We start from the raw sequence: 14,673 nt of genomic DNA, 5'->3' as shown, positions 1-14,673 counted from the left end.
ATATACTAGCATGGGTACCCGGCATTGCCCGGGTGTTTGGAGGTGTGTGTTGAGCAAAAAATAAAATAAAAAGTGGAAGTAGGAAGGCAGGCTCGAAACCGTACCACGAAGGAAGAAAAGAACGGCAGACAAAATGTGACGTCTTTGTTATTACGACCACCGCCAAACCGGAAGTGACATAGCTTTCAATTAAGGCTAGACAATCGAAAAGAGGGGATGACTTTCGAAAATAGCGGTGAAAAAAGCGACCCCTCCCTGTAGCAAAGTGCCTAGTTGAGGGGGAAAAAATTAATGTTTTTAGCCAATATTTTGGTATTTGTCGTCTGAAGGGTCGAGCTTCAAAACAATATCAATCTTGGGAAAATCCATCGCCTCTGTCGAAAGTTTTAGGCATACATGCAAGCATACACACATACATTTATATATTGGTAGCTCAAATTTTTTAGTTATTAAGTTAGATCCATGTCCAAGGAACCAATATCTTAAATTTCAATTGTTTATACGCAAAATTAGCGGAGGAGTTTGGTAGAGTTCTCAAAGGTCAAATCGTTGAACTTTGACCCCTTAGCAGCCAAATTTTTGGCCGAAAACGGATTACAAGGATTTTCCCACATCTCAATACCCTGTATATAAAATTTCGACTCTGTAGACTGAAAATTGACACAGTTATTGTGTAGGGAAATGTACACACACACACACACACACACACACTTCTATATATATATATATATATATATATATATATATATATATATATATATATATATATAGAGAGAGAGAGAGAGAGAGAGAGAGAGAGAGAGAGATGGATCGACTTTGTTATTCTTTCTAATATTGTCTCCTACAAAATCTATGGTTTCTAAAAATGTTCTTTCCAGTTTCCTTTTTTCTGTTCACTTGTTTTTTGTTTTGTGCAGTTGGTACCGTTTACACCAGTAAAGTGTGTTCCTGTCTCCCTTGCCCCAGCCCCTTTTGCCTCTTTGTAAACCTGTAATAAGTTGCACAAGAAGCTGTAAGTGCATCTGCCATCAAATTTTCTTCCGCGCTCGTGAAGGGGAGAGTGACGGGTTAGGGTTAGGGTTAGGGGAGAGTGACGGACAGACGAAGAGAAGAAGGCAAAAGAACAGGAATGACACATTTTACTTATTTCTCTGATTAAAAGTTGTTCACGTGCTTACAGTAGTGAATTCTTGGATTTAAACATTCTAAATTTTGAAATCCAAGATTTTATGAGAAAAGCAGCCAAAGGATTCATGCCAATCTCAAAATCATTTGCCCTTTTTTTTTTACTATAGCATCACCACTTATCAAGGCCAAAAGCTACTCGAGAATGAGAGTTAATGAAATTAAACGATTGTCAGTTAAAGAATAAAATAAAACGATTTGAACATTATTTTTTCTTTTTAAATTTTCTTCCTTTGAAGATTGTAATGGTTGGTATGGAGCAGCGAAACCAGCTGCCAACATTGCCCTGCTTTTTATTGAAACCAACCGAGAGCTCTTTTTAGTATCCTAGTTGTTCCCTTAAATGCAATTGTCTGGATCTCTTTTGCATTTGGTTCACCAGGAATATGAGTTAGGTAGGACTTCAGGTTCTTCTTCATAAGCCCTGTGGCAACTATAATAACTGATACGGCATAATCACATTGGCACACCGGTTCCCACTGGATCACCGAAGTTAAGCAACGTTGAGCCTGGTCAGTACTAAATGGGTGACCATTTGGGACTTCCAGGTGCTGTATTTGCTCTCCACTTATCTCAGCATTGTTTCCAGTCATCCTGGACTTCTCCTTGCCACTGGACCAAAACAATGTCGATTCAGGAGAAGTGTGGTTGGAGATTGCGCAACCCTTGCCTCAAATTACATGCGCAACTGCCCCTACAGGGGTATCCTTTGTCTTGCAAGATTGAATAGAGGCATCGATCGATAATAACTGGTATGATTGATTTCTCCCTAAGATTGATTGATATCTCCCTTTGATTGATTCTTTGCAAAGAAGATCCGTTTGTAGAAGTTCTGCATAGGCATGTGGAGGAAGAAAGGAATGTTTTTTGCTGCAGTAATGCTGTGATTGGAGTTCAGCCGAGCATCTTCGACTGAAATAATGATAAATTAAAAGAGAGACTGGCAACGTCTCTGTGAGAAAAGAGCTTTAAAGAATGAAGAACTTAATTTTATTTTTATTTAAAAAAAAAAAAAAAAAAATGTTCATCTCAAAATAAAAAATTCCAATTAAGGAATAATATATATATAAACTCTCCACTTGTTATGAATAAATAAATTTTTTTTTTTTTGTGTGTATTTAACGAATTTTTTTTGTTTTTACATAGGAGTCAACACTTATCAAGCTCAGAGGCCACTCGAGGATAAGGGTTAAAGAGTGTACAGTAGTCAATGGAACAATATCGTAGTAATCGTTAGTAATGGAAATTTGGTAAATTGGATTACTTAAGGGGATGGCTCATCAAGAACTTGTTCACATTGGACTTGAAGATGACCATGTTGTAGTCAGCTGGAAAGCAGGCAAACAGAAGAGAGTTCCACAGGCGTGCAGTCCTAAAGAGAAGCTTTATTCATGAAATCTACGTTTAGGTTTAGGCACAGATAAAGAGTGGGGGAAATAATTGATAATGTTTTCAGCTAGACGAGTGTTTCTTGTGAAAGTTTGGTGAGAGGGGATCATAGATTTGAGACCAGACGAGCACTTGCCATGAAAATAACGACAAAGTAGAGACAGGCTTGCAACCTCTTTTGTGAGAAAGAGCTTGCAGGGAAGAGAAAAGGGCATCCCCTATTTGGCTACAAAGTCTATTTTGAACGCTGTCAAGGCGAAATTCCTTCATTTGTCATTTTTTTTTTAGTTTTATTTATCATGTAAGTAGGATCATTCATTTATTATAAAACTGCAGTGAAGCAATTCAGTGGTAATGTGTTCCACAAACTGGAAGTCCTCACAAAAAAAAAAACTGTTTGTGGAAGTTATGCATGGCATTAGGTCCATGAACTAAGATAGTTTTTTTTTTCGCTGCACTAGCAAAGTGAGTTCTTGCTGAGAAGATGGCCATGCTGTAATCTAGGAGGAAACAGTCTCACAGAAATGTGTTTCACAGACAATAAGCCAAAAGATGGTTATAGTCAAGATTGTTTGTTCTCTTTCATTCCCAGTTTCTATTTCGCAGATGAGACAATCGCGACAACCAAGATATGGTCTATTCTGATTAATGGTTATCTTTCTCTCAGATAACATGAAAGCCCCATTTTCCTCCATGTTAAGAATGGCTTTCTTGTCCGCTTGACCCTGTCTAATTATCCACCCAAATAAGCAACAGAAACCGGAAGTCAACAAGAGCGGACAAGCTTGATAATAACCGAAAATATTCTTGGTAAAAAATCGACTTATGAGTCGTTTTTTAAATTAAACTAAAAGAAGAAGGATTCACTAATTGGATTTTTATTTGGTTTGGTTTGATTCTGTCAAAACAAAAATTAGAGACAAAATAATGTTACGTCTATGTGCACTTCCGGGTAAAACGTTGTTTCTGCGATTTGTTTTAGCTTCCAGCAGGAAGGGGTTGCCTTTTATAAAATCGAGAGTTCTCTCGATATTCTTACTAAACTTTCTAAAGAATATCATTTAACGTCTTACGTGCTCTTTAGTTTGTGGTAGTCCTATTTATGATTCCACTGAAGACAATACTCTCATCAATTTTCAATATTACATGGAACAACTTTCTAACGATCAATATTGGGCAAGTATAATCTTATTAGTTGAGAATAATAGCAAATAGGGTTGAATCAAGGTCAGTTTAGAGTACTCGCATGTTAGCTCGACCTCCTGTATGCTAGAAGCGGATGAGGGAGAGAGAGAGAGAGAGAGAGAGAGAGAGACAGTTCGCTTAGAAGCACAGACGTGTAAACTTGTGGTTTTAGAGATGCCCGAATAAGATATAATTAAGAAGTAATTATCAACTTCTTTCTGTTTTCGCTGCTCCACTGATCAGTATTGAACAATAACAATGCGAATAAACTGCTTCCGGTCTTCAACCGTATATCACGTTTTCTCATTATTTTCAGAATATGTACGAACTTGTGTGTAATGTTGTTTGAATCAAGGAGAGATAGATAGATAGATAGATAGATAGAAAGAGAGAGAGAGAGAAAGAGAGAGAGTGTGTGTGTGTGTGTGTGTGTGTAAGACGCGAAATGTCGTCAGTTCGCATAGAAGCACAGGCATATGAATTTGTGGTTTTAGAGATGTCCGGATAAGATATGATTAAGCCGTAATTATCGACCACTTTCTGTCTCTCCTCCGCTCCATTGTTAAGTGATTTGAAACAAAACGAATAAACCTCTTTTTGTCTTCAACTGTTTGTCTCTTCTTGGTTCTTATTCTCAGCATATAAATGAAATTGTTTGCAGGCAGTGATTTTTAAGTAGGGCAAGATCACAGTAAAGGACGTATGCAGGAACAAACATCCAACAAATGATTGTGATTTGTGAGGCATTAAGCCCCCCCCCCCTAAAAAGGGAGGTATATATAACACTAAGAGTGCCGACACCCTATTTAGTACTATGAATATACAAAATGAAAAATGTTTTGTATTTATCCTAAAACGTAATTATGCATTCCTTTTCTCTTGAAATATAGCATATCGGTACTAATCCAGTTTTTGAATCTGACAAAACCAACTTCTGTCAATTCAGAATGATGTAAACAGCCGAAAAAAGACAAATGTAACATACATTTAATAATAGAATAATTATGCAATAATTTAAAAATAAGTCACTTTCTTTTTCTCTCTGTTATCCTCTTTTTATTTTGCAGCTTACTGGACGATCATTGTGAATAAATCATCCATTGTCTAAGGTCCATTTTTTAGCTGATTAATCAAATAATTAATTTAAGAAGCATCTCAGATTATTTGTATTAAAACTAACAAAATTGCCATTAGATGGCAGGTTTAACAAAACACATGAATAAGGACACCAGTGAAAAGACAATGCATGATTTTCAGTTGATTAAATAACCTTTGGGAAATAAATGATCATATAGCTTCAACACCATGACAACATCTGGGCTATATTACATCACTACCCTTTTTGATACTACACCCAGAACATTTTTTCCAACAAATTTATGACTGGTAGCTCAGGCATATTTGTAGGCCAGAGTAGTTCGCCTCATAGGCATTGGTTTTTCAATCTCCACCTTCCGATCTTCTGTCACATCTTCCCATGGTACAGTCTGCAAATTACAAATTGCAAATTATTACCAATTTAAACAACTCATTGTGTCCGTAGTCCATTAATTTGCTCACTCTGCTTTTCGAAAAAAAAAAAAAAGAATTAGTAGGCAAGCCAATGTTTGAATTGAAAAAAAGTTCGTTTTCAATAGTTGTTGGTGGTGTTACATGATAAGGGCTGTCCCCTTTTCATGTAAGTATAAAAATAGAGAGATTAGTTAAAATGAAAATAAAATGAGAGAAAGCAGAAATCGAACCCTGGACATAAGTTTTAAAGAACAATAGGTTTAAATGGAATGTCCAGTAAATTGTTAATTCGGATTAAATAAATAATAAATAAACTATTCAATTGTTAAAAGAATGTGGATAATAAAATATTGGTTAAATAAATTAGATATGTAGGTTGAATTCCTTTGTGAAAATAAAGAAAAAATAGGTTATTGAAAAATCAGAATGTTCAGGAAACGTGCAAGTCCACGCATGTTGATGGCACGTGAATTTCAGTCACGTTGGCCGGACATGCATGGATTTCTCAATATAGGAAGTGAATGTTAGTTAGTTAGAGACAGTCAGTGAGAAACTCAGAGAGAGTCTGGAGTTTGGAATTCGAACGTCTAGGAAGCGAGACGGTCACTTTGAAACTAAAATGTGAAGCTTTGAATTCTTGATGAGGAAACCCCGGCCGGTCGTGAAGAAATAAACCCGTTGTGTGTTTTGATAAAAACGTCGTCTTGTGTTTGTGATTCTTACAAAAAGGTAAAGTGAATTATTATTATATGTCTGTGTTATAAAATGTGTTAACATATACATCTCATATCTACACTAAGACTGTCTGAACACTATCTCCTCACTCTAAGAGCTTCACATAGCAACACATCTATTAACCTAAGAGTTTCTTCTTCTACACGTCTAAGGAATGAACAATTAATATATAAGAATCGTAATAACATGAACAATCTCTCATAACATTAGCAATCTCTCTAAGTCTCTTACAACAACAATCTCTCTGTCCTTCAACATCCCTCTTAATAAAAATCTCTCTTACAACAAGAAGACTCTCATCTCACTTAAGACTCATATCCTTTATAACATGTAAACAAAAGAACATACATTATCCTTACTAATAAGAACACATTGAAATGTATAACTATATGTAACAGTGGTAGAGGCAAATAGAAGATACTACTTTGTCCTTTAGTCGGTACTCTGCACAGATGGCGGTGTAGCAGGTAATGGTCGTTTTTTGTGTAAAACAAATTTTGGACATTTGCTAAATTTTTGTCCTCTATTGATCGACAAAGCAAATCTTTTTTTTAAGTGCAGCACTACTTTCTCAAGCCGGGGGAAGCGGCGATAAAAGTAACCCTTAAATTGCTTGTCCATACAAAGCTTGTCATCCTACTGCAGTCAAGACAGAAATGGAAATGCAAGAGAAATTCGTTTAATTTTGGAACATGAAATGTTCGTATGCTGCTAATGATGATTCATTTGCGAGAAAGACATCATTAATTACAAAAGTATTGAAACAATACAACATTGATGTTGCTGTCGCAAGGAAACAGAGTAGAAGTAATTAATAACACTTACAACAATTTTTTAGTTAAATGTGCACCTTTATCCATAGTAATTTTAAATAAATAGGGCATTTTAAAGACCCAAATATTCTAGAGGAGTTGAAATTTGCACCCCATTTGTTAATACAATCATGGATAAGGTCATCGGGATAACCGTTATTAATGAAAATTTCCCTGGTGTTATCCAGTTCGGAGTCTAGTCTACTAAATGAACAAATCTATATACCAGCGTATGAATTAAGACGATTTTTTCGCGATTTAGGTACATAAGAAGACCAGTTCACATACAGGCCAGTAAAAGTCGGCTTCCTGTAAATGATAGTAAGGAAGCCACCTCTTGAATGTTCAACAAGGAATAATGTTATCTTTCTCACTTTCCATAGTGAACTTCAGAGCCCCATGAAGAATTCTGGTGCTTCATTTGGCGATGCAAACATAGCAAAAGTGTCGTCAACATATCTAACATACGTAGTTGGTTTATTTCCAGAACTAAAAAGAACGGATTCATAATAACCGACGAAAATATCAGCTAAAGTTAGGGCAAACGGGCTCCCCATTGAAACCTTGTTGACCTGACTGTACATAATATCAGCGAAGCTAAAGTCAACTGATTTAGTGCACATATATATAAGTTCTGTAAATATCTCTTAGAAAAACGAGGAGAGGTAAGGCGTCAGTGCAAATACGTATTATCTCATTCAATGGTACATTGATAAAAAGACTAGAGACATCAAAAGAACACATAAAAGATGTCCCGGAACCCGAATCTAACCCACGCAGACATTCACCAAACCAAAAAGAATCAGGTATGTGGTGCGTAGTATATAACTCAAGCACAGGTTGCAAAATTCCTAAAAGTCACTGAGCCAAAGGGGAGAGCATATCATAGATAAAATAGGTCTCAGTGGAACACCTTGCTTGTGTATTTTAGGGAGACTATAAAATCTGGGACGTAATGATCCGGAGGGTCCAATCCTATCAGAAACGTCATTGGAAAAATATTCTTTTTAAATAATACAACTAGACGTTGTTTATTTTTCATTGCTATCGATTTTTTCCTGATGAGATTATAGCCGAAAGAGCTCAAGAGAGATTTCTGCTTATGTTCAAATGCGCGCGCACGTGTATATATATATATATATATATATATATATATATATATATATATATATATATATATATATATATATACTAGCAATCGGTGCCCGGCGTTGCCCAGGTGTTTTGAAGTGTATGCTGAGAAAAAAAAACGGTCAATTTTTTAAAACTTTGACCCCTATTATGACCTCTTAACATTTATTGTTTAGGGATCAAGTAAAGTTAATAAGTTAGATCCATGTCCAAGGAATCTATATCTAAAATATCACGTGTGTAGGCCCTAAATTGTAGGAGGAGTTTGGTAGAGTTCTCAAAGGTCAAGTTGTTGAATATTGACCACTTAATCGCCAAATTTCTGTCGAAAACCTATCACATCGATTTTCCCAAATCTCAGTAACCTGTATATCAAATTTCGAATCTGTAGGCTTAAAATTGACAGAGTTTTAGCGTAGGGAAATGCACACAGACGCACAGACACACACAGACACTATCACTTATATATATATATATAAACATAAACATCATATATATAAGGATAATAGTACGCCATATATATAACAAAAGACCATTATTTACTGAAGTGAAAGGAAAACCCGGGGGAACTTTACCCAAAAATAAATCTATATTTTTTTGTGTGTATTGATAGTCTTATCAACACCCCGTTTTTCTATTTATTTAAAAAGAAAATACAACTTTGTTATTTATGAGTCGTGGTATTGCATTCATCCACAAAAGATCTAGCTAATGTGCATATTTTTTATCGTTTTTAATTAATTCCCTATTAGTTTTTTTTTCGGTTCTCTTATACGATGATCATCTTTATTTAACTATTACGTGTAATTATATTCATACAGATATTCTATATGATTTATATTTGCGTAATATTTGCGTAGAAATGAAGAAAATCAAATTTATTGCGTGTTTATCGTGTTGCCATAACAACGTGACGTAGCCAAGGACGGTAGTGGACGTGAGTATGTGTGCGTGTGTGCGCGTGTTTTCGTGCTGTGTTTATATTATGCATATTGTTTCGTATCTTATCAACTTTTTCGAATCTATGTGTACAGTAATACAAACCCGTTTTTCGAGCTGAATAAATATGTTACATTGAATAAAAACACGAAAAATATATCCAGTTTGGTAGAAAAGTAACTTATCTTACCTTTGATAACATTTATTTGTTATATATTTGTTTTTTGACAACTTTTTCGAATCTATGTGTACAGTAATACAAACCCTAAATGAAAAGACCACGAGTGAACGCGCGTTTTTTTTAGTTTAGTTTCATATATATATATATATATATATATATATATATATATATATATATATATATATATATATATATATATGAAATAAGTATTTTTAAATTTTGTCTTTCTAGCTTTAAAAAAAGTTTTAAAATTTTATCAGCCGGCATAATTTATTTTTAAATATTGAAAAATTTCAGGAAAATTAATTTTTGCTAGATTTTCAAAACATTGTTTTCGTGTTGTGTGTACGTGTGTGCGGTTAGCACCAGAATGGCGGACGTGATGTCGGAGATTGGATTGTTAGATTGTGTAAGTTTCGTATTTTTGTAATTTGTAAATAAAAAGTTAGAAAAAAATTAAACCCTTCCAAGATGGACAATAAATAAAGCCATAATATTTTATGGTAAAGTTAAGAGCCTACGAACCATAGTTTTTTAGGAGATGTGATTATTGGATTAACCAATCAGAAATCGTCTGTGGCACACACATCTCTGTTTATATATATATATATGTGTGTGTGTGTGTGTGTGTGTGTTCTTCATGTATATATATGTATATATATATGAATATATATATATATATATATATATATATATATATATTTAGTAATGTGATTGATAATTTAAAATTCAAATTAGAATTAAAAATTAAAAATCTGTTTCATAAGAAGGAAAACAACAAAGTCAATAATTTGTACAATCGCTTCGGAAACGATGTTTTTATTGCGATAGATTTTATAAGCTATAATCAACATCCAAATGAATGCTTTGACGATAATTACGGTTTTCAAAAGGCGAACAATTAAAAAATACATCTGCCTTACTTAAAAAATGCTAGGTTTATTTATGGTGTTTATATATATATATATATATATATATATATATATATATATATATATAAACGCACTCAATACTTTTGCTGATGAGGAGACTTTGTTTAAAAAAAAACAAAAAAAAATATATGTCAAAGTTATTGTCCATGACTAAATGTCCATCGCAATAAAAACATCGTTTCCGAAACGATCGTACAAATTATTGACTTTGTTGTGTTCCTTCTTATGAAACCGATTTTTAATTTTTAATTCTAATTTGAATTTTAAATTATCAATCACATTACTAAATATTAAAGTAGCTCTAGGATATTTGCCTATCGGGCTTATTATATATCTGAATTACAACGAGCAATTTTTTTCTTGTATTTTAATTAAATTAGTAATTTTACAATCACATTAAAATACAATCTGCTCTTTAGACTACTGTTCTAACCCCCTTTAAATTACACACACACACACACACACACACACATATATATGTATATATATATATATATATATATATATATATATATATATATATATACATACACGAAGCACATTCCAAAAGTAATACCCCCTATTTTTATTCCATCCGACGTGATCAGAGAAGTTTGCAAATTCCATTATTATAATGACTGAACTTATGTATTCATGGCCTGAATTCATCTCTCTGTTGTTTAAATATTGACGATGTAAAACGCTAAGAAATCAACCCCTGTTATGGACGTGCACCAGAAGCGGAGATGCACCATTGAATTACCCAATGCAGATAAAATTGAACCGATCAACATTCATCAGCGTCTGTTCAACGTTTATGAAGCCGATAAAGTAGATGTTAGCACAGTCGTAAGATCGGTTCGTCGATTTCAGAGAGGCGACAGAGATGTGAGTGACAGCGCGCACTCCAGTTTTTTACAACAGAGACGTCGTTCATCGCTGGCAAAAGTGCATTGACAATGGTGATGACTAAGTAGAAAAAATTTCGGGAACACAAAAAGACTCTCGTTTTAATAGTACCACTCCTGTCTTCGTAGCTTTTCAACATTTCAGTTTTTGAGTTATAAAATAATGGGCCTTATTTTGGGAACGAACCTTGCATATGTTTTTTACCGACCAATAGCACAACAATTTGTAACACTCTAAACAAACTAAAATGCAAAGTACACAAGACAAGCAAGTCATCAGATATACTTTGGTGAAACTCAACTGGAACTAAAAAAAGTCTAGAAGGGAAATAATAAGTAACAATTCTCTGAAGACACTTTTTTACGTGATTTTCATAAATAAATGCCCGTCGGGATGCTGAATCAGCAGTGACAATGAGGGTATAATTCTAGAATATTAAACACACACACACACACACACACACACACACACACACACACACACACACACACACACACACACACACACACACACACACACACACACACACACACATATATATATATATATATATATATATATATATATATATATATACGGTTTATTTTTTATTACCGTATCTTTCTGTTAAGTTACATTATTGTTTCAGCTACCCGGCCGTTTTTTTTGGTCGTCTGTAGCTTCCTCAGACTTTTACAGAAATGTTCGTTATTATGGGATGAAAGAGTGAAAGAGTGAATGAGGTCAGGGGGATGCGAGGAGGGCTGAAGAAAGAGAGGAAGGGAACAAGAAGAGAAGGTGGGAGGGGGCGCTTGGTATGTCGGTAATGTTTTAGTTTTGGAGTTTAAGGAACTTGCGGGGGAGGGTCTGGGAAGTTTATTTCTGGTGTGGCTGAGGGCATAGGGATACATGGGGGGAATATGTAGGGGTAGGAGAGGGGTTACTTTAAAATTCGACTCTTAATGTTAAAGTTTTTGGCGTCTCGTTGGTGAGATGATTTCTTGGTAAGTATGTCTTGACCTGTTGGGTGTTCGCTTATGTTTGGAGGCGGGGGGTATGGTTCGGTTTATTTATTTAGTTTTTATTTTGTTGTTAATTGTTTGGAAAGGGTTAGGTAGCGGTCGTGGGCGCGAGCACACACATGCGCACGTACACATCTATATACTTAAAAAAAGGCTCACATGTATACATACATCCCCGCCCGGGCGTGCAAATATATGCACATATGTGCGCCTGCATGCATAGACACCCGCGTTGCTCCCGCTTACGTCAAATTTTCCCTCTAAGAATCCCCCTAAATCCAACAAAATAACACATACCCCCAATCACCACCAACTCTAAACACCACATAACCTCATCCCACATAACCACCCAATAATCGGCATCAATTCCCCTCCCCCTAGCCAACCTCCTGCCCAACCCCAACACACCCTACATACAACCTCCACGACTTAACACGGAAATTGTTTACATATAACTATGTGGATTTACACCTGCACATGTAAGTGCGCATGGAAATGTACAACTAACCGATGCCACATGTGAATAGACGCATACTGTCTACTTGGCTAATTTTTTTTTTTTTTTGCAATTGCATGGGCATTCGCTGCTATTTCAATTGAAACAAAAGTTGTAATGATTTATTTTTAATAATTTATTTTTTGGGGGTGAATTTTTTTTCCAGTGCTCAATATCCGGAGAATAGTTTCTTCTCTTTGTATGGCTTCTGCCGAAATATCTGTTTGAGAGGGTATCACATACTTCTTGTTGGGGGCGATTACATTTTCAAGTTTTTATCCGTTCTCTTATTTTTGGAATTGTTGTGGGGGTATCCATGTTGCCCATGATGAAAATGATTAGTATAGCAGGTGCCTTCCAAATGGAACTTCATGTTAACCCAGGTAATATATATATATATATATATATATATATATATATATATATATATAGTAATAAATCAAAAGGATGTAGTGTTTACCTGATATACTCAATGGTCAACTATAATCTAATATAAATAACAGTATTTATATATAGATAATTTAATCCCAACCGAATAAAAAAACTCAATATGCAATAGACAGTAGAGCTTATTTGTAGTCACCGGCATACAGAACCGTTTCGTTGTATCACAACTCATCAGTGCCGCTAGACTAGCACCTCTCCAAGCCGATATATATATATATATATATATATATATATATATATATATATATATATATATATATATAATGTCAGCCCCTTTAAGAAACTCGTTTCTTATCGTTGAGCACTTTTAGTTGAATTAAAGTCGCTCGATTTAGCTCTTATGCACAGATCATCATATAATAATTAGATCACTCTTACAGACGTTAAAAAGCATTAAAATAAAAATGTTTAAATTCAACAGCAGTTCTTGCGGTTTAAGGTAACCAAATGGATTAGGTATTTGCTAATGAAGTCAGGGATGGCTTCTTTCGCCGGGCTCGAATCTATCGATTGGTGTTAATCGTGACACCTAGCACTGATGATTCCCGAAATGGTTAAATACTAGTGTCTGTAGATATTTAATAATTATCATATTAAGCAATTATATATATATATATATATATATATATATATATATATATATATATATATATATATATATATATGTGTGTGTGTGTGTGTGTGTGTGTGTGTGTGTTTATTTATTCCAGGTTGAAAATATTCAAAAGATTAGCATCATTGAATTCCAACAAGGGTCTTTGATAGTGCTTAATCAAAGAGAGCAAAAGATCTTTAAACCGTGCGACACGTTAGACATGGGAAAATATCTCCTCCTCCCTCTAAATTTATAAAATGTTTTTAAACTCTTTTTAATTTTCAAACTCATTTTTGCCTGATGAGATCAATAATGATCGAACCAGTCTACACATCATAGCAAGATATGACTATAATATATATATCTATATATATAAAAATGTAACTCTTGGTTCGTTCGTAATTAATAGTTTAAAAAACCACTGGACGGATGGCTTCCACGTTTTGGTATGATATGTTTTAATTATAACATTATACTTAATTTTTCTATGATAAATAGGTGGTTTTCTTTGTACCGATAGGCCATTTTTTTTATTTAGGGACAATTATTTATTACCGCTTCCTGTCACGTGACCAGTGTGTCCAATTTAGCTGTTTTCCTGCTAGATCTGGAGATTTCGTTTGCAATCTAGCGGGAATTCTAGAAAATCTGGAGATATTTCGCACCCACCCACCCGCAATTTTAGATTAAAAAATAAAGAAAAGCGCTTGAAAATACTTTAAAACATAAAATAAACTCATTCATGTAAGTAAAAAAAGTAGCATTTATTTATTGCCTTTGGTAACAATTATTTATTGATTATTTGTTTTGTTTTTCACCTTTTTTCGGCTAACCATTCTTAAATCTCGCTATAAAATCGATTTTTCCAATTACATTTTAGTGGGGAGGGCATTCCAACCTCCAAAGTTTAGTTTAAAATACGAACTAAGCAATCCCGCTTAATTTAAAAGTATTTAGTCGAAAATTGTAAAAAGCAAGAAACAACAGCAAAAAGACAAAAAACAAAAAAACTTATACCAATACAGTAGAATTTAATTATCTACCAACCTAAATACTTTTAACATGCTAAAACAAAGTTTTTTTTTAATTTTTTTATTTTTCTAATTTCAAAATATGTTGCACCATTATTGTGATGTTTAATTTGCAGTATATTTCAATTTAACTTTTATTATAAAAAGTTTGAGTTTATGATTTGTTTCTTGCAAAAAAAGAAATACCTTCTCTGAAAAAAAAAACAGGTAAAAC

General features: G+C 34.1%; 1 pseudogene; it reads left to right on the top strand.

The window, feature by feature from the left end:
* Positions 1-1,628: 1,628 nt before the first annotated feature.
* On the top strand, positions 1,629-1,745 carry LOC145293413 (5S ribosomal RNA; annotated as a pseudogene).
* The last annotated feature ends 12,928 nt before the right edge of the window (positions 1,746-14,673 follow it).

Source organism: Euprymna scolopes, chromosome 14 (assembly GCF_053919585.1).
Source record: "Euprymna scolopes isolate OS-2025 chromosome 14, ASM5391958v1, whole genome shotgun sequence".
NCBI lineage: Eukaryota > Metazoa > Mollusca > Cephalopoda > Sepiida > Sepiolidae > Euprymna > Euprymna scolopes.
Note: the sequence above shows the minus strand (reverse complement) of the source record. Positions and strands in the feature narration are given on the sequence as shown.